Below are 27,948 nucleotides of genomic sequence, written 5' to 3'. Positions count from 1 at the left end.
GACTGCTCCTCCCAGTCTGCGACGGACAGTAATCAGTTTTGAGCGCCACATTTATAACAAGTAACGTTATGGAGGAGATTCAAACTGTGCTGCAGTTGTTTGTGATGTATTGCGGACATTGAATGTGAGATGGCTGGGACGAACGCGCAGAAAATGTCCTGTTACACAAATACGCGTAATAAAGCCTGAACCTCGTCGTCGGTCCAGTGTTTTTTTATAATTAAATTCCATATTTGCAGACAGACAACTCTTAATGCATGAAGCCACGAACCGCAATAGATTTTTTTAAATGCCGGTTAAAATAGAATGCTGCGTGGAGTCATCCAATCAATATGCGGCGTGGATACAACCAATCAGCACGTTCAGCGCACAAGTCCCGCCCCCGAAAGTTCCTGAACTTTGAAAAAGTACTACCTCGCCAGCAGGGACTTTCTGAGGGGGAAATATTTACCTGGAACTTCATTTAGACCCTGGTTCCTGCGGTGTAAACACACCGAGTACCACCCCAAAGTTCCTAGTTCCTGGGGAAAGTTCCCGCGGTGGAAACGCGGCTATGGATAGTAAAACCTGAAATCACCATGCAGTGGATTAATAAACATAATAAATTATGTTTTTTTTGAAAATGTAAATATGCAGAAAGTTTTCTGTGATTGGTAGGTTTAAGGTTAGGGGATAGAATATATAGGCATTACGCCTATGGAGAGTCCCCACTAAGATAGCGAAACCGAGTATGTGAGTGTGTGTCATCCGCGTGCCACCAAACAGTTTCGACCCCCCTATGGACTCTATACTGTATGACCTCTGAATGTGTCTTGTGGTATTGCACCAAGACATTAGCCGCCGATACTTCAAGTCCTGTACTGTAGGTTGCGAGGTGGTAGCCTGTCTCCGCCCTCCTACGTGCGTCCGCTCAATTATCATTTTCCTTCAGTACGTCGTCTGGGTTTGCGGTATATTTGTGGGTTTTCTTCTGTCAATATTTTACCGGTCCAATTAGCGTACAGATGGAGTGGCTGAGAACGATGACGTTGAGGTCGTGCGCTAGTTTGAGTTGAAGTTTCATCACGCCCAAACGTTAGCGATTGGTTATGGCAGATCCAGAGTGGCTCCGGGCAGATCCAATCGTTTTAAACTTCAACAGAGGACCCGCCTTCAAGGAAGTTAACGCTTGTCAATGGAGAGAGGCCAGACTCTCTGTACAAATGAAATGTACGAGAGTCTGGTAGGACCAGGCTAGCGAGGTGGAGCCACCATAGGAATTGTTGGTCTAGCTCATCCCACAGATGCTCAATTGGATTGTGATCTGGGGAATTTGGAGACCAGGGCAAGACCTTAAACTCATCATTATGCTTTCTAAACCATTCCAGAACAATGTGTTCATTGTGGCTGGCAGAGTGCATTATCCTGCTGAAAGAGGTCGCTGCTATCTGGCAATAGAATTGCCATGAAGGGGTGTACCTAGTTTGCAACATTTAGGTAGGTGGCACGTGTCACATTGATGTCCACGTGAATTGCTAGACACAGGGTCACACTCATCACACTCCCTCAGCTGTCGTCATTCCACAGTTCATTCTAGTGCCATGGTGCACACGTACACAGCTGTCCATGTGATGTAAAGGAAACCGGGACTCATTGGATCAGACGACCTTCTTCCACTGCTCCAAGGTCCAGTTCGGATGCTTCCGTGCTTATTTGATGTGCTTCTCAACAATATAAATGTACAGTGACAATGATTTTAGTCATACTCTACAGATATTTTAAGCAGGATCAAATGCCAGCATGATGTCTGAAGTTGTCTCATTTTTAAACTTTGAAATATTTACAAAGTTCCTTTTTTGTATACAACAGTCATCTCACAAGTTGACCAACCCACCAGGCTATCCAGGTTTTCAGGAAGGCAAATGAGTATACATACTGCCTGGTTATTAAATAAATCATAAATACTATAACTTCTGATTATAATGTCATAATACTTGATGTTTTTAGTCTTTTTCATCTGTTAACTGCAATAAGTCCTCCTGAAGAGTTTTCAGTTTCTCTCTTCTTGGATTATTTAACTCCTGCATTAATTCTGAAGAGCTCGGCTGAGTCCAATTTTCTGCCCCATTTTCTGTGTTTAACTTGGCTCCACAAAAAGGTGTTTGTTTGCATTGAAGTCAAATTGCTTCACAATGCCTCCCACGTGTAAAGTAAGCATGTGGGTTTGTTCACCGATGTAGAACGAGCTCATGCTACCAAGTGCTCTGAATGTGGGTGGCTTTTATGATTTAAAGCAAAGTACACAGACTCAAAGGCTCTTTATCGAGTCAATGCATGTGGAGGAAAACAAGGACACCTGAGTAATTCCCTTGAAAAAGACAATATTCTCAAAAGCATGAGCCAAACAAAACAATGGCTATTCTTTTTTGTTGCGGCTGTTTCTATTTAACTCCAACTTAGCTACAATAGTCTTTCATTTTGAGTGGCCAGGGTGTTTGGGATGCTCAAACCCATTATTGACACATTGTGTCTTTACTCTTATTTATCAACAGGTTTTTGTCATGTTGTAATGTACCTATACGGTACATATTTGGTTGTTAATGTACCAGAGAAGCAAAATGTACATAATGTACTAATGTAACACACACATATATACAGAGGTGTAAAGTCCAGGTTCAGAAAGTAAAAGTCCTCCTCAGTATTTTGTTCCAATCACTAATTAGCTAATTAGCACAGTTGTTAAGCCAGGAGATAGAACTAATAAGTGAAATTTATGAGTGGAATAAACATGGCAGGACTTTTACTTTCTGACCCCTGGACTTTACACCTCTGCATTTATATATATAGTGTCTACAGCTCTTTGAAAGTTATTATCTAGCCATGAAAATAATATTAAATGGGCCATGTACACTTTTCTAATGGCGTGGCATACAGGGCTCTTTAGTAAGTTCTCTGCATCTTATGCACTGACTGCCTGCGCTTCTGATAAAACACGGCTACAACAATTTGATTATTTTTGAAGAAACAAATGGAAACATGGTTAGACTATAGCCCACACCAAAGTTTAAAATGAGTCTCATTAAAATGCCTTCAGGTGTTAGTGACAGGTCTGGGAGAGGATAGTGAAATACCAGTCCGGTCTTAAACGGCATCATGTTTTATCGTTGCATATATTCAGTGCCAGGTCAAATAGTGATCCTTCCTAACCTCACCCTCCAAAAAATAGAGCTCTCAGTTCAACGACAGGGCCATGAGAACAGAGATAGAGTATTTCATTGCTCAGAGGTTGTTCCTTTCGATCTCAGGTGTCAAAGAAGCTCTCGGTTATGAGTTTTTACACAATACAATTCCTTTGGAGAAATAAAAATGTGAGGATTGTTGAGTTCAGAAAACACTGACTTTTTAAGCATTTGGTATTTTAGCAAATGTGGGATTGAAATTACTGAGGTCTTTGTCTCCGAAAAGCTCCGATAAGAGGGTAAACTGACCCAAAAATGAAAACTCTATCATCATTTTGCTTCAACCCTGCATGACTTTTTTTCTTCAGCAAAACACAAAAGAAGATTTTTCAAAGAATGTGTTTTAATTGAATGGACAACATTAAACATTCTAAAGAATATCTTTTCAGAAGTAAAAGAATGTCATATAGGTTTGGAATAACATGGGTTGTTCCAAAGTCTCCGTTTGATCTCTATTGATTCTTGTTTCTGTATAGAACACAACATGTGTTTTTCTTTCTAATGGGACTACACCATTGGGCATTAACACAATGGCATTAAAGGCACGGTATGCAAGTTTCACAGCTAGATGTCGCTTATTCAAAACAAAAACAAATGCGTAGCTTGATGACGCCGTGAATAAGAGTGGATTCATGGGAGTTGTCGTCTTCACCTCCACAGCTGATGGATAGCTACCAACAGGACTCATGCAGATATATATATAAATATATTAAAGTGTCTTTGGTGTTTCCACGGAAAATCAAGGGTAACGTGGATATGACATTGACAGGTGACACGGACCGTCACACTGGTTAAAATAGCTGATTTCTCTCGATTTAAACATTGTTGGGAACATTTGGGATAATGTAAGTACACAAGTCAACAAAATATATAACATTGTTTTAGTGGTTTTTGGATATTTTAATCCAAATATCATATTGTGCTTTTAAAACCACACAATGATGTAAACAAGTAAATATGAATAAAGCCGTTGCTTAGCTTGAAGGACATCCAGCAGGCCTGCACACACTTGGCCTCGTCAAAAATCAAAATGAGAGATGGGTAATTTGACTGACAGCTCAAGACAAAAAGACAGCCTACTGTTTGACTTACTTGCTCTGCCAGGTCATCATGTTACACATTTGAGCCGCCAGGCTCAAAAACAGGTCTGTCTCTCTCGTCTCATCTTTCTCTCAGGCGAGAATCATTTGCAACTTGTGAATGCCTGCGAAAAGGTTTGGAAAAATCACTGACAAAAATGCCATATGCCCTCTCCACCCCTGCTTGGCAAGAATCATGAATGCTCCAGGTCCATAGAACAGAGCAGATCTTCACACCCACACTTTAAATCTAAACACCCAAAACATCAAACATCCAAATGAATGAGAAGTCATGAATGGGGAAAAACACGAAAATTCTGATGATGTGTGAATTCTTATCTGTCAAAGCTAAAGTAAGAACATTAAACACAGGTCTAGAACTGCTCTTTCATAACAGCATTTGTGATAATGTCGAGAGAGTTGTTGGCTCTGAACTTTGACTGTGATCATAATCTATTCTTAGCTCTGAGTGCAGTAGGGATGAGCAATAGGCAGTTTTATTTAGAGATTTGAGTGCGACTGAATGAGGTCCTCAGTTTTGAAGGTTGATGCAGGTGAATATGAGTCATTCGTTGGTTTTGTTAATGTAATGCAATAACCATGGTTTTCACTGCCCCTGTTCTCCCCTCAAAATTCATTTTGCACAAAGAAGGAGATAAAGTAATATGAATATTTGCATTTAATATCAATAGTGATATTTAATATTCCAAACACATATGTGAATATCAATATGGGCATGTTTGCATAGGTTGGTTAATGTGGCATAAGTGTTTGATTTTCATTTCTGGTTTTAATTGCTCAAACATATGGAAGCCTGTGTCTCAGAGTAAAAATAAATAAATATAAAGTTTAAAATAATAGAGTCACATTCTGAGATGTAGTGATACAACTAATATTACAATTCTGGCCATTTATTATATTATTTGTATATAATAATTTTCTTAAAAAACATAAAAAAAATAAAATCAATAATTTTAAATGCTTTAATATCGTTTTGAAACATTGAATATATGCATTACAACATTATAATGTACAGTTTAAATAAAAAGATAACAGTTTAAAGATTAGCTTACAAAACATTTATTAGTGTTATTAAATGATTAGTGTATTTAAAGATTAACTTTAAATGCTGGCAACGGTAATCTAAATGTAAAAGGACAAAAATATATACAGAGGACATAATAATATAGGCTACATGATATATCAAACATAGAAAAATATTTTCTAACATCGATCAATAAAATAATATGATACCAATATATTGTGCATGCCAAATAAAGTTACATTGTGAGATATTTAGTCACAATTGCATTACATTACATTTTATGAACCTCATTCCCCATGGGGGGGAAAAACCATCCTTTGAGTTCCACAGAAGGAGGAAAATCATTCAAGCTTGAAACAACATGAGAGGAAGTTAAAGAAGACAGTATTTTCATGTTTGGTTGAACTATTCCTTTAAGACAGAAAGCTATTACTGATAAGACAAGGACTCTTGAGCGAGAGTGAGTCCAGGGGGAGATGAGGCTGTGGATGAGGGAAGCTGTGCATGTATTTATGTGGCACGCTCTGAGACTGGTAGTGTGAAGAGGTGTGATTAAGAAGTCAGTGAAGAGCTCAGAGCATTAAGAAGACGTGCCCGTTACAGAGATGATCATTTGGCTTCTCTTCACTGAATAGAGTTCAGGCTTTGAGGACACGTTCAGCGGTCTGAAAGCTCAAGCTGATAACAAGGTGGCTTGGCATCAAAGTGCATCAGTGCACACACTGGATCACAAAGGATCAAGTTTTCTAATAATTGAATACATTCAATACGATATACATCCAAATAAGTTCTGTATAAAAAAGTAGATGGTTCCAAACCAATGTGATTTCATCCATGGAACACAAAAGTAGGTGAGTAATTTGTTACATTTGCTATATTAAGTACATTTAAAATATAAATATAAATAAAACTCATTGGGTTGAGATAATAACATTATCAAATGGATGTGAATGTGTGCTGTCTCTTTTATGCATACATGCTCTTTGGCCATTGGTTTTATATTCTTTTTACATTTTTCTGAAATTTATAAGACAGACACACACGCACGCACGCACGCACACACACACACATTATAAATAACTGCACCGGTGTCAAAGCAGTAAACAGGGTCTTAAGAGGAAGAGAAGTTATTCTCCTTTCATTCGCAGGACAGACAGAGCAAAGGCCAGCAATGCTTTACCAGTCACAGACTGAACTCAGAATCTTCACTGAGTCTGATGAGAATAACAAGATGTTAAAGGGAGAGAAACTGCTGTCTCTTTTATAGTAAGACAGGTTAGTGTTTTTTGCCATATAAAGCATCGACTTGAGGTCAAAACACCCAGTCTTTTCATTAGTTCCCAAGCTGAACACTGGGACAGATGAATCCTTGTGGTGTGCCGCACCTCTGGCGGAAACTAAAACACCCTTTGCACCATTGTGTTATGTAAAAGTGTGCATCTTGTGCTGCAAAAACACATACATACGAAACTTGAATTATAATAATAGTTGGAAAAATATAAAATAATAAATCAATGCATGAATTAATTACTTTGAGGAATAATTTACCACCCTCAAATGATTTGATGAAAAATAGGAATAAAAAAAGATGCCTTTTGATGACTGTCAAATCAATCAAAATGATCATACATGTAGTTGATTTGTGTGCCATTCTCTTCTAAAGCAATACGAGAAACATGTGCTAAACCTAAACTATTAGAAGACACAAAGTCTCAAATACATATACATAAACTGTATTTTTTCTCTTTTTTTGTCTAAACATTCTTAAAAGAATCATTATTCAAGAAGCAAAACCTATATTAAGTCCGACATCTGATTCAATTGTGTGAAGTTTAAGCTAAACAACAACAACAACAACAAAAATAAGTATGAAACATAAAATAATATATATGCAATAAAAAAATGCATACCCATTGGCAAACTCTTTTTTTTTAGCAAATTAGCTCAAAAGGGAAATATTAATAATTAATCATAACTTGTTATAATTAATTATAAATATTTGGATCAATTAATCTTAACTTGATGTAGCTGAATTAACATTACAATAAATTAATATGTTCTTCCAGCGAACACTCAGTATTGATAGTCTAACAACTCTCAGAAAGAATATTTTTTGTAGCCACAAATAAAACCCTCTTTATTAGCATGTAGCTGATTGCACCGTTAAAGGGACATTCATTTACAAGCAGGGACCAGAATCAAAACTGCTTTTTAGTTAAAACAGTTTTATTTAACTAAATCACGAACACATAACTAATCTAAACAAACACACACACACAATCACGCAAACGTGGAAAGAGAAACAGGGGGATAAAGCTATGGACAAGAGTCGTTTAACCATCTGAACAGAACCATCAGTTTCTTATTTAAAGCTCATTGTTAACAAGGTGTCTACAGCTTATACCAAACCTCTGTTTAGTTAAATATACAATACTTGCATTAGTCATTGAATGTGTGTCCGGATGTAGTCTTAGGTGAAAGTTCTTCCACATTGAATGAAGAAATTATGATGAACAAAGGTCCCATGGAGTTGCACACGAACAGCAACCTGAAGAGAGCGGGGAACACAGTTGCCCTTTAACGTCTGCTCGGGACACACCCCCAGGGTGCCAGTGAGCCAATAGGAAAGTTTATGATCCTTTGTCTTCGAGCTGTGTTGTATAGGTATCAAAATAATATACACAATAATTTACCGGTAGATCAAAATACAAATTTGTAGATGCCAATATTAGGTGAGGTTACATTCACTAGTGGTTCTATCATAAAACATTGCATAAAACGATATACAATACAAAATACACTACAAGACAGTAATAAGCATACACACAATGTCATGGAGCATGTTCATTCATAGAAAGTTTGCCTATGAATTGATGGAAGAAAGTCCTTTTTTATGGGCCTTATGTGTCTTTCCTATGGGGAAATGGAGTGAGAGTGACTCTCCCCACATTCCTTTGGCCAATAAAACAGTCTTATCAGATGATTTGTCGTTGCTTGCCATGGTAACCAGAGGCCTGGTCCTCCATCTCAGTGTAAATTGCCTTTCGGGGGTCGTCCCATACAACTCTTATGCACAGATTGTTTATTGGGTAAAGGGTTTTAAAGATTATTTGTTAAATATAACAAATAATTTTGTGTCTGATTTGTCTTTACATTTTCTTGTTTTTGTATGGTAGATTTCTAGTACTAAACAGTACTAAAAATACCTTTAATACAAAATGCATTGGAAGGAAAGAAAGAAAGAAAGAAAGAAAGAAAGAAAGAAAGAAAGAAAGAAAGAAAGAAAGAAAGAAAGAAAGAAAGAAAGAAAGAAAGAAAGAAAGAAAGAAAGAAAGAAAGAAAGTAGTTTATGGTGTGAAGAAATGGCACTTTACTGCCCTAATTTCCAAGACATGTCTTCCACTAACATCTCTCAACTTTAAAAATGAAATGTATTTAAAAAGTTGAGATGCGTCTTTCTGGGGAATACTGGGATAACAACCAGACCCATGGTTGAACGGACAGTAGAAACTCTACTAGAGGGAGGAGTGATTGTGTTCACCCTCTTATATAAGAGAGATTGAGCAACTTTACATGAGGGAGAAATGCAGTCCATCTTCCCAGACCGTTTAGGAGTCTATAAGAGCCATTAACAACCAGGGTCTCTGGAGAGTGACATTTATGTCCAAGCTGTACAGGATGCATTTCTCAACTTTTTTTTTTTACATAGCGATGTCTAAAGGTATAAGTTGTCCCAGGATTCCAGGGAGAATACTGCATGAGCATGCAGCTGGATTTATGGAAGATCATCGGGGGAACTTGGCAGCATCTCTGAGTGACAGGGCTTATTTTCTTTCCAGGCTAATTCATTACGTGAGCCGTCCTCAGCGCACCCTCATCAAAATCTGCATTTTATTCATCAGCATGGCAGGTGGTCGTTCTCTGGTGTCTGTGATTGAGGTTCAGTTACAGCAGCTCTGGGCGTCAGATGATGAGTGAGGTTGGCTGGTGCATCGAGCGTGAGATGGACTGACTCAGACCAGCTGAGTGTGTCCACTGCTCTGGGCGAAAAACTCCCATGCACTTCCCATTTTCCCACAGGTCTTCCCCGGATATTAAATGTCACAGCAGTCCGTTAGGGCACGCTGATATCAGGCTTGGAAGAGCGACTGCCAAAAAACATCTACAACTGTATGACTCACAGTCACAATGTGCCTCTCATTGGTGAAGAAATTAGAATGTCATCATGAAGGTCCCGGGCACGCTTTTTTAAACAATAGAAGTGAAAAGCACTCAATGTCCAATAAGGCTTCAAATGTCTTTACATTAGTATATTTAAAATGGCTTGATTCGATTGGTTCTGAGATGCAACGACCAATAGTATTTGCCAGCTCTGATTGCCAAACTGCCATAAAGCATAGATATATATTTTAGATATCTGTATCAGTCAGTATTGCATACATTGTATTATTTAAACTCATTTCCTCTTTTACATTCAGATTACCTTTGACATAATCTAATGCTCACTCGAAGTAAAATTTTCCTTCATTATAATGAAATTTAATAACAGTTAAATTTACTCTTTAGCCAATCTCAAAATTAATATCCATGTTTCATACTGCACATTACTGTAAATTCAATTGTAATTGTAAAAATCAGTTTTTGTAAAATAACTGATTGTATTTTTTTATTTTTAATACTAATATCGGCCATTTATCGGTTATCAGCCATAACGTAAAAATCTGTTTATCATCATAGCATCTCTAGCTTATGGTGCCCCATTGACTTTCTCAAACATTCTTTATATTTTCATGTTTTAAAGACCAAACACATGACATCAAATTCACATTTGTCATCTCTTTGAAATTGGAACAGTGATGACAAATTATCCAATAATCCTGTTGGAAGCCTGAGATTGTATAGTATATAGAATAGAAGGAGAGAGCAGCAAAGAAGAAAATGATGCTGAGGACAATCGATGATGCTCACGGTACAAATCAGAGGACAGTCTGTAAGATGTGGAACATCAGAGAGAGCCAGATACCGCTCGTCACCCGGTTGAGCATTTGTCTCATTACAGAAAAACAGCAGCACTGATGATGAACTGTCTTCAGAGACCGGATGAAACAAGAGACTATCTGCTGCAGAATAATTAGGGCATTTGACTCTCGGATGCCTTACAGACAGAGAGAGAAAGACATGAACGGCAGTTAATTTGGCCTACGGAGGGAGTCAAACTGCCTGGATGAGGATGACAGAACTATCGTTTTTACAATCCGCCTCATGAGATACAGGCAACTTCAACTCCCACAGTCAGCTCCTTACATAACATAAATATTCCTGGGCATGTGGGGGCTTTAAATAGTTCCAGTACAAATGTGTATTAATCTGCCGGATAATTTACAAACCACATGACTGACTGGATTCTCTTCGGTTTACTCTACTTATTAGGAGTATATCTACTGTATATATATTTACATAAACCCTTGTTTGTCACCATTATTTTCAGTCCTTTGTTCCCAGAAGAGAAAGAATGTAAATGTTAAATATATACGGCATTATCTACTACGGAGTCAGCTTTTAGGAGTACAGTAGCAGATGGTTTTAAAGCTAGCAGACATGGACTAAAAGTAATCACTCTTTTTAAGGGTTACTTAGGGGTGGGTGCTTTAATGTGCAAATAGTGTCTGAACTGCTTTCATGATGACATGTTTATTCCCGACTGTCAAAGTCACAGGCTTTAGGGATGAAGCTATCATCGTCCCCTGTTGTCATCTGGTATAATGTTGGGGAGCTGTGGGGCATCAAACAGTGTCTCGCTTCCCTGATGCTCTTCACAGTTCACACCAGACTGAATGAGTCAAAATATCAGTGAACACACTAACAAGCGCAGGGCCAAACAATTAGAATGCTATTCTTGTCCAGCTATCTCTCCTTTAAAATAGGCACAGATTTTATTAGGAGATAATGTGAGCCTGTGGGATTGGGCTTTCAGCTTTGATTAAAAGGAGATCTCAGGCACTGCGCCATCCACAGGGCAATCACACATAATACCCATGAAAATACAAAGCCGGAAAGCTGACAAGTTTGGAAAACTAAGTAAACAGGATACAGCCACAAGAGTACACTTTTTTTTTTTTTTTCATATTGCTTATGCTAGTAAGTAACCAAATAAATAAATAAATATTTTTTTTAACAGAATTAGGAACAACTTCTAAAGGGATTACATTTCTTTTATTTTCATGAATTTCAGTATGTGCGTTGACAATCTGATTGATATGAATATCATCATCCACACGCCAACTATATTCCCCACCTTACTCCTCACAGAAAACTGTATCCTCAACATTATTCTCTGTAGCTGTACTCGGTCTCTGAAGATCATTTATCAATGGTTTTCAATTGGGCAACTGGGGACCTTAAAAATGGATTTTGTGGTGCTACTTGTGTTCTGTTTTTACAAAAGAATGCTAGCCATTGCTTATTTTCATATTGTTTTAAAGAAAACCCATGGGACTCATTTGTATTACTGAAGGTAGACATTTAAATGGCACATTGCAATTAAAATGTCCTATCTACTTCTACTTCCTGCTCAGCTACTGTTCGGACGCTCTTGCTTACTGCTCCGCGCTTTGCTCTATCGCTTTTATATTTTTTATATTTTATCTTCTTTTATCAACTAATTTTAACCTCAGCAAATCAGCACAGTGCTCAAACGCTTGGATTACTACAAAAAAGCTGAATTATTTTATTCGACCAGCCTCCCACTGAAAGCTTACATTCCGGGGAAGAGAAAACACAACTGCATAAGGATAAGAGAAAATGCCTCTTCTGGAATCTACTTGCTGCACTAACTGCCACAGACTTTTGCAAAGGATTGCAGTTCTTGAAACAAAGTTATTTGCGGGACCACCAAACCAGACGGAACACACAACAGAGCTCCGTCATGGACGCCCTCAGCATACAGCAGGTGAGCCCCATGAATCTACTGCTCCTCAACAGGCCATACTGAGTGTAGAGAAACAAGCCAATCGACTTACAAATCGATGGCACACACAGGGAGCGAGACCCAAAGGCACTCGAGACATCAGATTGTCACGAGTATCACATATTGCCGCAATAGCATCCTCTACCCCAGATACGGCTCTGACAAGGATTGCAAACACTGGTCTCCTACCACCGCCTATACATCTTGAGAACAGATTTGAAGTATTAATGAATGTAAATGAGGAATCTCCAAACGTGATGAATGTGATCGAACACAGACTGGATAAGCCAGTAGCTAACACTGATGCTAACTTGCGCTCAAGGTCGAGCAGACAGCGGCACAGAGCTCAGAGCCTAGCCGAGCACACGACTCTGATAGTGGGCGACTCCATTATCCGACACACTAGTAGCAGGGATACAACTACGTGCTGCCTTCCACAAGCAACAATTTCTGATGTAAACAGGGAACTTGAGAACATTCTGATGAAACATAAGACTGCAAATCGACTCATCATTCATGTGGGGAAAAATGATATTCATAAAGAGCAGTCAGAACTCCTTAAGAAGGATTTCAATGAACTTCTTGAAACACTTAAAAGACTGAAAGTACAAACATTCATCAGTGGACCACTCCCAGCAAGAGGAACAAACAGGTTTTCACGGTTGCTTGGGCTTAATACATGGCTCCAAAAAACCTGCAATATAAAAGGAGTGAACTTTATTGACAACTTCAATCTTTTCTGGAGTCAGAGGCAACTGTTCCAACAGGACGGACACCACCCAAACAAACTTGGTTCAAGAGTGCTAAAGGACAATATCTACTTCTCCCTCAATCATCCTTCTGCAGTGTGTGCCAATCCACTCAACCTGAATGGCACACACACACCTGGACACAGTATGAATGACCACAGGACTTCAATCCAGCACCTGAATGGACATGCGGTTGACACGTCACACAAGGACAATGATAACACCACTCAGCCACAACAACTTCTGCTCACGGACACAATCTCAGCTGAGCCCTGCCCACAGAGCTCAACACCACAAACAGACTGTGACATACTAGAACTGCTCCAAGATTCAGCACCCAAGGACGACTTCCTGGAAAACAGCCAGGGAAACCAGGACAGCATATTACAGCCTCCGATAACACCAGAACAACAGCCCCTCTCACCAGACACGCTATCTCTATCTCCAGCATCTCCACTTCTGTGCTTCTCAGAGAGAATGGAAAAACTGGTCTTTGCTGGAACCAAACTATCCCACTCTTTTGCAAGCCCACAGATATCAACCAAAAAACGGCAGGCCCCACATCCACCAAAGCCTGCGGGCCCCGCTCGCCCTCCCCCCCCTCCTGCAAGAGTTCTTCGGGCTCTGCCACAACGACAGGGCTCACACCCTCCTCCTCCGGCTCGAGGTGAACTAAAAACAACTGATACCAGCTCTCATTGATATGTGCCGGGTCCCCGCTATGATAACAGTAACTTTCTCAAATGTTTACAGAACAAGCGGGAACCCTGTGTGCCTGTATCTTTCTCTATTGCTGTTCGATTACATGATAGAAAGTCTAAGGCCTTCAAAAGCCGTACAGCAAACCCATCTAATCTGGTGCCTATTACACGCCAAACTAAGACTGCTGTGCGGACAAAAAGTAAGACTGTTAAGTTAGCACTCTTAAACATCTGCTCACTTAAAAATAAATCACTTCTAGTCAATGACTTAATAACCACATACAACCTGGATTTTATGTTTCTAAATGAAACTTGGCTAGAAGACAACTGCAGTGCAACTGTCCTAAATGAAACATCCCCTGATAACTATACTTTTATGAGTGTCTGCAGAGCGGGTAGGAGAGGTGGGGGAGTAGCTGCTCTTTTTAAAGATGTCTATCCATGTAAGCAAATATCATTTGGTAATTACCCGTCTTTTGAATATCTGGGTATTGTGTTAAAAGGTGCTCCACGCATTTTACTAATCATTGTTTACAGGCCTCCAAAATACTCTTCAGCCTTTGCTGAGGATTTTACAGAACTGTTATCAACCATTTCCTCAGAGTTTGACTGTTTTGCTATTCCCGGAGATTTCAACATCCACATAGACAATGCAGAAAACAATATGGCAAAAGAAATCAAAACTGTTTTAAAAACTTTTGATCTGACTCAGCATGTACATGGACCGACACACAATCGTGGACACACTCTAGATTTACTTATCAGTAAGGGTCTAAACATTTCATCGATTGTTATTAAGGATGTAGCACTGTCTGATCATTTCTGTATTTTCTTTGATATATTGATCTCTCCTGCCATTGAAGCTAGATCTGTGTCTGTCAAAAAGAGATGCTTAAATGAGAACACTAGTGTACTATTTATGAAGGCTATATCTTTAACACCAAGCATATCTGCTGACTCTGTTGATTTTCTCCTTGATTCTTTTAACTCAAAAGTTAAAAGTGTAATTGATGATATTGCTCCTGTGAAGGTCAGGAAGAGTGGTAGACAAAAGGCACCTTGGAGAAACTCAACAGCAGTGCAAAATATGAAAAGACAATGCAGAAAAGCAGAGCGCATGTGGCGGAAGACAAAACTTGTAGTCCATTATAACATCTACAAAGACACCATCCATGCTTTCAATATGGAACTAGGCAAAGCTAGACAGACTTTCTTCTCAAATATTATTAACAGCAACTTAAACACACGCACTCTTTTTGCTACTGTAGAGAGATTAACAAACCCCCCGAGCCAGATTCCCAGTGAAATGCTCTCAGACAGCAAGTGCAGTGAGTTTGCTTCTTTCTTCTCTGAGAAAATCAATAATATCAGAAAGGTGATCAGCACATCCTTCAGTTGCACTGGGGTCAGACAGATCAGACCACAACCTGAGAAAGTTACTATGTCTGATTTCAAAGAAATTGATGGCAAAATTTTGGAAGAAACCGTACAGCACCTTAAAACATCAACCTGCGCCCTTGACGCTCTTCCCACATCTTTCTTCAAAAGTGTGTTAAACAGCTTAGAAGCAGATCTCCTAGAAGTGGTAAATGCCTCACTTCTCTCTGGAAGTTTTCCAAACTCCCTGAAAACTGCAGTTGTAAAACCCCTCCTAAAAAAGAGTAATCTGGATAAGACTATATTAAGCAATTATAGACCGATCTCAAATCTTCCTTTCATTGGCAAGATCATTGAAAAAGTTGTTTTCAATCAGCTGAACAAATTCTTAAGCTCGAATGGATACTTTGACAATTTTCAATCTGGTTTCCGATCGCATCACAGCACAGAGACAGCGCTCATAAAGATAATTAACGATATTCGCTTAAATACTGATACAGGCAAAATATCAGTGCTGGTACTACTCGACCTCAGTGCTGCATTTGACACTGTCGATCACAACATACTTCTTGACAGGCTGGAAAACTGGGTGGGTCTTTCTGGGATAGTCCTAAAATGGTTCAGGTCATACTTAGAAGCGAGAGGTTATTATGTGAGTATAGGAGACCATAAGTCTGAGTGGACATCCATGACATGCGGAGTTCCTCAAGGCTCAATTCTTGCGCCACTCCTATTCAACCTGTACATGCTTCCAATGAGCCAAATAATGAGAAAGAACCAAATTGCTTACCACAGCTATGCAGACGACACACAGATCTACTTAGCCCTATCGCCTAACGATTACAGCCCCATTGACTCCCTGTTCCAATGCATTGATGAAGTAAACAGCTGGATGTGCCAAAACTTTCTTCAGTTAAACAAAGACAAAACTGAAGTCATTGCGTTTGGAAACAAAGATGAAGTTCTCAAGGTGAATGCATACCTCCACTCCAGAGGTCAAACAACTAAAAATCAAGTCAGGAATCTTGGTGTGTCTCTAGAGTCAGACCTTAGCTTCAGTAGTCATGTCAAAGCAATAACTAAATCAGCATACTATCATCTAAAAAATATTGCAAGAATTAGATGCTTTGTTTCCAGTCAAGACTTAGAGAAAATTGTGCATGCTTTCATCACCAGCAGGGTGGATTACTGTAATGGACTCCTCACTGGCCTTCCCAAAAAGACCATAAGACAGTTGCAGCTCGTACAGAACGCTGCCGCCAGGATCCTGAGCAGAACCAGAAAATATGAACATATCACACCAGTCCTCAGGTCTTTACACTGGCTTCCAGTCACATTTAGGATTGATTTTAAAGTATTATTACTGGTATATAAATCATTTAATGGCCTAGGACCTCAATACATTGCAGATATGCTCACTGAATATAAACCCAACAGATCACTGAGATCATTAGGATCACATCAACTAGAAATACCAAGGGTTCACTCAAAGCAAGGAGAGTCCGCTTTTAGCTATTATGCCAGCCGCAGCTGGAACCAGCTTCCAGAAGAGATCAGGTGTGCTCCTACTGTAGCCACATTCAAATCCAGACTCAAAACACTTCTGTTTAACATTGCATTTACTGAATGAGCACTGTGCCGCTGTTCGTCCGACTGTTTGCACTGTATTTTATTTTATTTTATTTTTATTTTTTACTCTAAACTGTTTTAATTATTCTTATTTCTTTTGATTATTTTAATTTCTTCTATGTAAAGCACTTTGAATTACCATTGTGTATGAAATGTGCTATATAAATAAACTTGCCTTGCCTTGCCTATCTTTATTACTGATGATCTGGGTACAACACGTCTTCATTGGTAAATAATAATAATAATAATTAAAGATATGTTTATAGAATATATTTATACAAACATTTTGATTAACTCATAGTCAAACAAAAGTTTTTTTTAAATGATTATTTCTCTAACGTGGTGTAGCCCAGCAACCATATAAAAGTGCAGAGAAAAGAGGACGTGCTCTCAGACACATATTAATGGCAAACACACACGTCCGCCTCACCCCTAAAGAGAAAAGGAAATTGCCCCACAGCACTCATTAGATTTCTCAGTGAACAGCTACTGTGCACATGCACAGCTGGGATTATATGAATGTGAATTATATGTGACGATATAAACATATGAGGTAAGTTAGTTTAAGTTTCCACCGAAATTACCCGAAACAATTTGTCACATGCAGGAACTTTTTTCCCCGGACCTGTTGCTGTCTGCATTTCCATTCCAGATTAGACAAATTAGTCCGATGACGTAGGACTGTCCCTGTGCACGACTTTCCAGGCTGCGTTCCAGTCCAAAGTGGTCATGCCCTTCACTAGTTAACTTCCCTCCGCCTCGTTCACTCGGATGTACGTCAGTGCCCACTACTTTGATTTAGTTGATTTTTTTTTTTTTTTTTAATTCCCTTTAAGAATTTGTTTAATGCAGCATCCAAATGTATAGGTGTGTTTGGGTTGTTTTAAATATATATATATATAATTAATATATTATAGAGTTGTTTGTAGCGGTGGTGATTAGACGAGATATGCGGTGACGTCACAATCGTGTTGCATTGTGGTATATGGAGCTGCCTGAAGTGTACATTTGAAGTAGACTCTCTCCCTCTGTCAAAATCGAGGGAACGAGGGTCTGTCCATATGAACTTCCCTTGTCCACTTCACGAAGTGGAACGCACTTCAAAATGGCGGCAGGGATTCCCCCGAGGGGAAGTGCTTTGGGACTGTTCACAAGAACATGTCTAAAAGTGGACTGGAACGCAGCCCCAGTTCTCGCTGGATTTGGTGCTCTGCATCTAATCTTAATAAAGCCTGAACCTCATCGTCGATCCATCGGTCGTATTTTTTAAACTCCATTGTTGATTTGAATAACAAACAACTCTTACTGCATGCACCGCAACAGCTTTTTAAAAATGGTGGTTTAAATAAAATCCTGCTTGAACTCAACACAATCAGCATGTTCAGCGCCCAAATCCCTCCCCCGAAAGTTGCAGAACTTTGAAAAAGTACTACCTCGCGAGCAGGGACTTTCTGAGAGGGCTTTTTTACTTCTGAACATAAATGAATCAGATTCCATCATTGATAAAGAATGATACATGCCTCATATTAAGTGCAGGAAACCTGGTGAAATGAAAATAATTTCTTTAAAAACGATCATAATCTTTCAAAAGGATTTTCTCCCACATAATCCGTAGGAAAGGATTAACAATGCTAAATGGAGAGGCTATTCCAAAGCCTGAAGTTGAATTTTTTTTTTTTTTTTTTTTACAAAGACTGCAAGATCTAAACTAAGATCTATTTAAACAGAAAAAAAACCCAGTTTCACTTTCACTGTTCAGCTAAATATCACTCAAGTAAAAATCCTCCTGTAATAAAAACAGGGCTGTTCAGATTTCACTTAGATTTGTCTTGCTGCAAGCGATTTACAAATTACAGCTAAATAGAGCAGAAATGACCCTGCACAGTGAGGGAATTCTGCAGACAGAGCTGGGCAAAGTTGAAGAGAGAGAACCTTTTACACAACTACTAAATAAATGATTTATGGGGCGTTCACCTGCTCTTGACTTCAGGATTTCACAGCATCTCTTAATTAAGCAACATTCTCACAAGGCTGATTTTCCTCATTAATAACAGACGCTGAAATAACAAAGGAGCACCAAATTAACATTGTATGAAGGCCATGAGAATTCCATTGCTTGATTAGAGGCTATTTATTATGACGGATTATAAAAATACAAGATGATTAAAGTGAATAAGAAATAAAGACTTTTGACTCTAGCCACATTTTAAGCCAAATGCTATGAAAAATAGTTCTCTTACGTAGAGTTCTCTCGTACTGCGTCGAAGAACGCTACGGGAAAGATATTTCTTTGTCGAGATTGAAGCCTAAAATTAATCCTTAATTTTGTAATAATGTAAAACGCTTTTCTGAAGCATACAACCTAGGCGGAGCAATACAGCTCACCCATTGGCTGCTCTGCCAGAAAAGCACAGCCTATGCGAGGCCAGGACGCTGACCAATGAGGGCGCTTCGCGCCCTTCTGCGTCACCTCCCGCCCAAACAGGCGTGGCCTAGGCCTATAAATACGAGCATAGCTGTCTAACACGCCGATTTTCTTAAATTCACGAAGCTGCACGCATCGTTGGATTGGATTCGAGCCGCCACAGCCGTTTGGAACAAGCACCTCAGCAGGACGCGCCTCTTACCTGAAGCCGCTGGTCATCGCCGCCTTCAGCCGCCGTTCCCTGCTGCGCTTCTCCGGCGTGGAATATCCTTTACATTATGTGTGTGTGTTTTGTGTGTGTGTTCGCCGTCGCGTCACACAGTTTTTCCACACTAAAAGAGCCGAGCGTCTTTTTCAAGATGTCTCGCACCTCCTGTGGCTCGTGTAGAGCCCCGCTCAGCGACGGGGACCACGTGCTTGTGTTTCCTGCCTGTGAGTATCACGCAGCTTCAGCTCTAGTCGATGGCGGCTGCCATCACTGTGATTTGATGCCTACGGTGACTCTGCGGACTCGCCTGGCGTTCATTTACTGAAGCTGCACCCTTTTCCGCCCGCTGTAGTGCCGCGCCGTGAAAAGCGCCGTGCTCAGCGGAGCCCGGAACCTCCCTTCACCACGAGATGCTCGCCACTGCTGCCGCTAGCTTCTCCGCCCGCTTCGCTCGACTCTCTGACCGACGGACAAGGGCCGCTGTGTGCCGCCGCGTCCGTCATGGATGAGGAAGATGAAGCCGTGTCTGTGAAGGACGACTGCTGTTCTCTCCTCGCTTCGGGTAGCGAGGGATGGGCGAGCTCCGAGGATCTCCCCTCCCCCGCCGCTCGTGAGCGTCGACGGAGAAAGACCAGCATCGATGCGCTTACCGGCTGGATGGCTGCTTTTCTGCAGAGGAACGTACGTTACCGTCCTCACGACCCGCGCCTTTTTCTTCCTGAATTCACGAGGAAATCGCGGAGTCCCGGAAAGCCCCGTTTTCAGCCAGGATGCGCATTTCTGCTTCGAGGAAAGCTACAGTGTTAAAATCCCGCCGCGGCCGGATTTCACTAAAATGTCTCGCTCGCACAGTCCCAACATTCGCGACCGTGCCAGTGTATTTTGCAGTCACCAAATCGGCATCAATGCCCGTTTGCCTGCACACAGACGCCGTTTTCACGACGCCCCAGGTAAATCTGAAAATGTATTTACTGGTGTCCCGGCCACGGCCGATGGTGTAATGTGTGTATCCGTAATGCCCACGACCTAGTGCCCATTCGTACACACAAGCACAGCCCTACACAATACAGGGCTTGCACACATAAAATCGACCCGTGTCGGTTGTGCTTCACATGTAAGTTAGTGAACGTGCCCGCTTTTCAGTGCCCACAATCACTACACACTGCATGTCCCGTGGTTTCTGTAAAAACGAAACGAATGCACGGTCAGTCGGTTCTGATAGACAGTACTCTCTGTGCTACACGGTGTCCCGGCCACAGCCGATGATGTAATGTGTGTATCCGTAATGCCCACGACCTAGTGCCCATTCGTACACACAAGCACAGCCCTACACATACAGGGTTTGCACACATAAATCGACTCATTTCGATTGTGCATTATATGTAGTGAGCGTGCCCGTTTTCAAGCGCCCACAATCACTACAAACTACATGTCACACGGTTTCTATGAAACGAAACCAATGCACGGTCAGTCAGTTCTAATAGACAGTACTTCCCAGTGCTATAAATGTACCCGCGTTCACGCACCCACATTTATTCTCAAACATGCCGAGCCGTACGGGGCTCGCACCGCGCGCTCTCTCTTTCATGAGAGAGCTGAGAGCGCGCGCGGGCTGCCCGCTCGATTAAGCGCGCCCCCGCATCACACTGCAATGGCGCCCATGTTACACGACTGCTCTCGTGTCGCCGCCATTTCGCGACCAGAGCCCGGTTTTTCAACCCGTGCAAGCACAGCCCCGTTCAACACAGGGTTTGCACACATAAAATCGGCTCATGCCGGTTGTGCTTTACATGTAGTGAGCGTGCCCACTATCCAGTGCCCACAACCACTACACACTGCACGTTCCGCGGTTTCTGTAAAAACGAAACTAACGAACGGTCAGTCAGTACACAAACACAGTGTCCCCGGTGTTATAAATGTGCCCGCCACCAAGCGCCCACGTTTATTCACAAACATAACGAGCCCCGTAGGGCTCGCCCCGCGTGCTCTCTCTCAACTCAGAGAACAGAGCGCGCGCGGGACGCATACTGTGTTAAACATGTCCCCCGCCTCAGACGCCACGGCGTCCATGTTACAGCACACGGTTGCTCTCGTGTCGCCGCCATTTCGCGACCAGGGCCCAGATTACATTCAACCCCTAGTCACACGTGCACATGCATGGGAAAGACTTCCCGGGGTCTCAGAATGGGTGCTAGAGACTATAAAAAGAGGCTATTCGCTACAGTTTCATCGACGCCCTCCCCGTTTCACGGGAAAAGTCGAAACCACGGTAAAAACAGAAGTAGCACATCTACTTCGAGCCGAAATAGCGAAGCTATTGAGCAAAGGGGCCATAGAGCCTTTATCTCAAGCTCAGAGCGAAGGGGGTCTGTACAGCAGATATTTCCTGGTACCGAAGAAAGACGGGGGTCTCAGACCCATTTTAGATCTAAGGCGTCTGAACAAAACGCTAACAAAGCGGAAGTTCAGAATGCTCACGACCAGAAAAATCCTTGCGCAAATTCGCCGAGGAGACTGGTTTATGGCGATAGATCTGAAAGACGCGTATTTTCACATACAAATTGCGTCACGTCACAGGCGATTTTTGAGATTCGCCTTCGAGGGCCGGGCATATCAGTACACAGTCCTGCCATTCGGCCTATCCCTAGCACCTCGTACATTTACAGTGTGCATGGACGCGGCGCTGGCACCCCTGAGACTCCGAGGCGTTCGAATTCTGAACTATTTGGACGATTGGCTGATTCTAGCTCAATCTCCGTCAGAACTCGCTCACCACAAGACACTAATACTCGATCACCTCGAGTGCTTAGGTCTGAGAGTCAATTGGGAGAAAAGTTCACTGTTTCCCAGTCAAAGGATCTCCTTTTTAGGACTGGATCTGAACTCACTGTCTATGACAGCACGCCTGTCATCACAGCGCAGGCGAAATACCCTGCAAATGGCGAAATCCTTCCGCAGCGGCCACATAGTGCCGCTCAGGAGATTTCAGAAAATGCTGGGCCTCATGGCCTCAGCCTCTACAGTGCTGCAGTTGGGCCTGCTGCGCATGCGCCCACTACAGTTCTGGTTGAGAACGCGCGTACCGCGCCGAGCATGGTTACACGGTCGTTATCGCCTCAAGGTCACTCAGGAATGCATTTCAGCCCTGACACCATGGAGAGCGTCAGACTGGTACCGGTCAGGTGTAAGCCTGGGGACTTCCTCGAGCCTGAAGGTGGTGTCCACGGACGCGTCCACCTCAGGCTGGGGAGCACTGCTCGACGGCAGACCGCTCTTTGGCCAATGGGCAGAGCGAGCCAAACTACCGCACATAAACTGCCTGGAAATGATGGCGGTGGACTTTGCGCTGAGGCGTTTCTGTCCCCGGATAAAAGGACACCACGTCCTGGTCCGCTCGGACAACGTGTCGGTAGTAGCCTACATAAACCACCAGGGTGGCCTGAGGTCCCGAAACCTATTCAGGTTAGCGGAACGCATACTGGTGTGGGCCCAGCACAACCTGCGCTCGTTAAGAGCAATACACGTGCCAGGCCACTTGAACGTAGGCCCGGACAGACTCTCACGGAACAATGTTCCTACGGGAGAGTGGTCCCTACACACACAGACAGTGCGTCTGCTGTGGAAAAGGTTCGGCAGAGCGGAAATAGACCTGTTTGCAAACCAGGAGAACGCTCACTGCCCAGAATTCTTTTCGAAGAGCGCGAACGCGCTGGCCAGAGTCTGGCCCCGCCGTCCGCTCTATGCCTTTCCTCCTGTCTCACTCCTGCCTCAAGTGCTGGAGCGTATCAAGGAGAGCGGATGCTCGGTACTACTGGTTGCTCCATACTGGACGAATCAGACCTGGTTCCCAGCTTTGATGCGACTAAAAAGTACTGCCCCGTGGCCGATTCCAGTGAGGAGAGACCTCCTCTCACAGGCCAAGGGCGCGATCCTGCATCCTCACCCCGAGCTTTGGTCCCTACACGTATGGGCCATAAACGGGTACCCGCTAACCTCCCAAGAGGAGTGTTAGACACGATCGAGCAAGCTAGGGCTCCGTCTACTAGACGGCTCTACGCTTCCAAATGGTCGGTGTTCTCTGGATGGTGTTCAGATCAAGGTCTGTCACCACTTCAGTGTGGAGAACCGGAGATTCTCTCCTTCTTGCAAGAGCTATTGGATAAGGGAAGAACCCCATCCACGCTCAAAGTCTATGTGGCTGCCATATCAGCGTTCGTTAATCCAACGCTTGGCCGTTCACTAGGCAGGAACGACCTGGTGGTCCGTTTCCTTAGAGGCGCCAGGAGGTTAAACCCCCCAAGGCCCCCCTCAGTCCCCGTTTGGGACCTTTCTACAGTGTTGAACGCTATGAAAGGGGCCCCTTTCGAGCCTATTCACTCAGTTGACATGAAACACCTGTCTTTCAAGACCGTGTTTCTTTTGGCTCTCGCTTCAGTGAAGCGTGTGGGAGACTTGCAAGCGCTCTCAGTGAGAGCTTCTTGTATGGAGTTCGGGCCAAACGACTCTGTAGTCGTATTGAAACCGAAGCATGGGTACGTGCCTAAGTCCCTCAACACACCGTTCAGGGCTCAGGTCATCTCCCTGTCGGCTCTGCCGGCTTCAGAGGACGGAAATAGCCCCCTTTGCCCGGTCAGGGCATTAAGAGCTTATGTGTCCCGCTCCGCTGTTTTTCGACAGACGGAGCAGCTCTTTGTTTCGTTCAGCGGACGCTCCAAGGGGCGAGCCGCGACGAAACAGAGTCTGTCTCGATGGGTAGTGGACGCCATTGCGCTAGCCTACGCATCTAGAGGTTTGGAATGCCCTTTGGGCATCAGAGCACATTCCACGAGAGGCATGGCCTCTTCATGGGCTTGGTATAGCGGAATCTCGTTACAAGATATCTGTATGGCGGCAGGCTGGGCCTCCCCGTCTACATTTATTAGGTTCTATAACCTAGAGGTTCCTGCGTTGCAGGCTAAACTGCTCTCGGTCTAGAAGACTATGTATTAGTGTCCTGCCCCGCGCTGCGGCCCAGGTCACTTCAATGTTAATATGTTTAAGTGTTTCTGCCCCGCGATGCGGCCCAGGTCACTTCAATGTTTAATGTGTATAAGTGTTCCTGCCCCGCGCTGCGGCCCAGGTCACTTCAATGTTTAAGCATCACTCACTGACAATGTGTCCCATGAGCATGCTATTACCCCTCATATATATCTATATTTACATATATATGCTATTATGCCTTAAGAGGCACTACTATAAAGGGATGATGCTAATTTAGCCGCTCTCCCTATACTTCTTGGGGTAGGCACTTGTATACCAGGGCGCGCGCGCCCTTAGGTGTCTGTGTCGGTCCAAGAGCACGCACGGCGTTTTACATGGGGTTCCCGTAGCGTTCTTCGACGCAGTACGAGAGAACTCTACGTAAGAGAACGTACTCGGTTACTAACGTAACCTCGGTTCTCTCTAGAAGAGGGAACGAGTACTGCGTCTCATGGCCGTGCGTGTCCGCGCTGCGTCGCTTCATTGACGAAAATCGGCGTGTTAGACAGCTATGCTCGTATTTATAGGCCTAGGCCACGCCTGTTTGGGCGGGAGGTGACGCAGAAGGGCGCGAAGCGCCCTCATTGGTCAGCGTCCTGGCCTCGCATAGGCTGTGCTTTTCTGGCAGAGCAGCCAATGGGTGAGCTGTATTGCTCCGCCTAGGTTGTATGCTTCAGAAAAGCGTTTTACATTATTACAAAATTAAGGATTAATTTTAGGCTTCAATCTCGACAAAGAAATATCTTTCCCGTAGCGTTCTTCGACGCAGTACTCGTTCCCTCTTCTAGAGAGAACCGAGGTTACGTTAGTAACCGAGTACGTTTTTTGTTGTTGTTGTTTTTGGCCAAAACACTGTTTTCAAAATAAAACAGATGAAAGATGAGGATGACATCAACACCTTTGTTAATCTCTTTCTAAATACAAGCACATGATTGTTTCCTAACAGGTTTCCAAATTATGAGGTTGATGGCACCACACGAATGCATTCAGTCCCAAGTTTTTCTACTTCTAATAGGTCAAAACTCAAAAGCAGCAGAAACGTCAGAAACACATTCAAATGCAGTTTAGTGTGATAGTGTAACGTTAGACCAAGTGGAACAGCATTCCATTCAAGTTTCATTCATCTAATAAACTGACCTGTATGAGTAGTAATACAGCACTTGCGGGTAGTTCGGTACAATGAAATGTCCTTATTCCTTTATATCCGCGGGACTCGCGTGTGGCGCTGATATCTGTCTCTCATTAGCAATCGCGCCCTGCTTCTTACCACAGTCATGTAAAAAACATCTATGTATTCACTCATCCATAAACATTATTCGATTCTTCGGCATGACCCGCTTGTGCATCATCAACCTACTCCTTTGTTATTGTAAGAGGTTAGCGACCCCTAGCGGCGGAGACAAAATCATATTGTAGCTTAAAAGGGAAAAAAAAAAATCACACAAATTCTGATTTAGTGAGGCGTATTATTGTCAAGATAATCATTGTCCACTGGCTTGAGATCTGTCTCAAAGGCTTTTTTAGGCATCTCTAACAGAGATCTTCCTAGTATCCATCGACCAAGCTGAGGGCTGTGGTCAATAGCGAACAATCCCATAGGGAAGCCACATGAATACGTGCTTCACGGGCCTGATGGCACTAAGGGGGATAAACACTGACCCTAACACCAAACACTGTCAACTTAGGGAATCAGTGCTCTCTGAGGACTTCCTGCTGTTTTAAACAAGATGAAGTTCACTGGTCGGTTCAATAGTAGCATTTAAAATGGAAATAAACCAATCTAAGAATACTGAGACTGCCCACACCATGACATAAAAATGATAATATGTAATCACACAAGTCGTGTACCCAACTAGTCATTGAGTAAATGATAATATCCATAAAACATCAGATCAAGATAAAAGAAAATCAGAGATATAATTATAGTCCTTTCTTTGGCAACATAAGTATCATTGAGAACATGCTGTGAGGCGGCACAGGACTGATTAGATACCTCAGGGCGAATTTAAATTCAGATGTAGGAGTTCTTGGAAATAAAAGTTATGAAAACATGACAACAAAGGTTCAAGGGGTTGCCTTAATCCATTATGCTATCTCATTACAGACACATAATGAATACAAATTATGCTCACTTCACATATTCACATTATATACATTGTGTGTGTGTGTGTGTGTGTGTGTGTGTGTGTGTGTGTGTGTGTGTCACACAAAACACACACACACACACACAAAATATATACAAATATATATATATATATATATATATATATATATATATATATATATATATATATATATATATATATATTAGCATCATTTATTACATACTGTATATACTAGCAGCATTTATTGTTTGGGAGTCTTGGGTTCAAAGTTTTTTTCAAAATAAACCAAGAAAAAACTGCAACTATAGGAGTGGATGTATATTAGAAACAGTGACTCATGTGGTCCCATTATATTTGACTGGATTGGGCCACGGATGAATGACAGTTGTAGTGCGCACATGTGAGAGCTGTCAGTTGTTGGAGAGATATGTGCAATTCTACGCGAATGCCTGCGCTCCAGAGCCTGCCATTGCCACCCGTAACAAACATTAAAGTGTTCTGCTGAATAAGTAAAATAATTGCATAAAGCCGGAATGTGTGAACCAGAACAACAACAAAAAAAGACTGGAGCCAACAATGAAATGAATTAGATTGACAGAATGAACTGTCAATCATAGCTTGTGGTTTAACACCCATTTATTTACCTCTGTAACTCTCTAAGTAGTGCTGTAAGTAATTCATTCAAACAAATATGTTTTTTGGACCGTTTCCCATTATTGGACTGACAAAAGGTATTAGGTTTAGTGTATAGAAACCTGGAAAAATCTAGAGAATATCTTAAAACTGTCCTCCATCACTGTACTAATTTATAGAACTTCGACGACAGCTCTTCTGGAAACAGTTTATGTATCTACTGTATGAGTTAACTGAAACGTTAATGAGTTTTTAAACTTGTTAAATGAAATTTATTACAACTTTTATCAAACAATCATCCATTTCAAACTCAGCTTTCATTTATTCATCTCACAAGGACGTTGCTGATTTAAATATTTATGTTGTGTTAAAAACAGATGAGATTTGTGTTTGTCCTGGTTAGAAGAACTCGAGCTGCTCTTGCAAACCAAGATAAATATGCAGGCTGATAGCAGCGTTGTTCTCCCCCTGATTAAAGTCGGAGCTGGGGGGCATGACAAAACATTTGTGTCCATGCAATCTGAATGGGCCACCTGAGAGAGAAGTCATTAACATCCCACAACCGAGCTCTCTGCCTCATTCCCTCAAAACACTGCTGTCCGCGGCGTTAAAGACTGAGCCTCGTTCTTGTTTCTAGCCTAAAAACGAAGCATCTTTGCATGTTCTTCAGGGTGAGGAGCATAATATTGAAAGAAAGAAAAAGAAAAAGTTGAAATGACAGTTTAATTAGTATGGCATTCAGTTTTGCCTGCAAAAACACCCTGAATGTGGCAATGGAATGTCATTGTTTCTG

General features: G+C 42.0%; 1 long non-coding RNA gene across 1 annotated transcript in view; it reads right to left on the bottom strand.

Annotated features, from left to right (window-relative positions):
- LOC307001418 overlaps positions 1-27,948 on the bottom strand; it is a 75,831-nt gene that overhangs the window by 15,662 nt on the left and 32,221 nt on the right. Inside the window, exon 3 of the long non-coding RNA XR_013798236.1 lies at positions 4,311-4,422. This is a non-coding gene — a long non-coding RNA (uncharacterized lncRNA). The remainder of the gene's footprint in view (positions 1-4,310; positions 4,423-27,948) is intronic.

Source organism: Phoxinus phoxinus, assembly GCF_949152265.1.
Source record: "Phoxinus phoxinus genome assembly, chromosome: 7".
NCBI lineage: Eukaryota > Metazoa > Chordata > Actinopteri > Cypriniformes > Leuciscidae > Phoxinus > Phoxinus phoxinus.
This window is presented reverse-complemented; position numbering and strand designations above follow the sequence as displayed.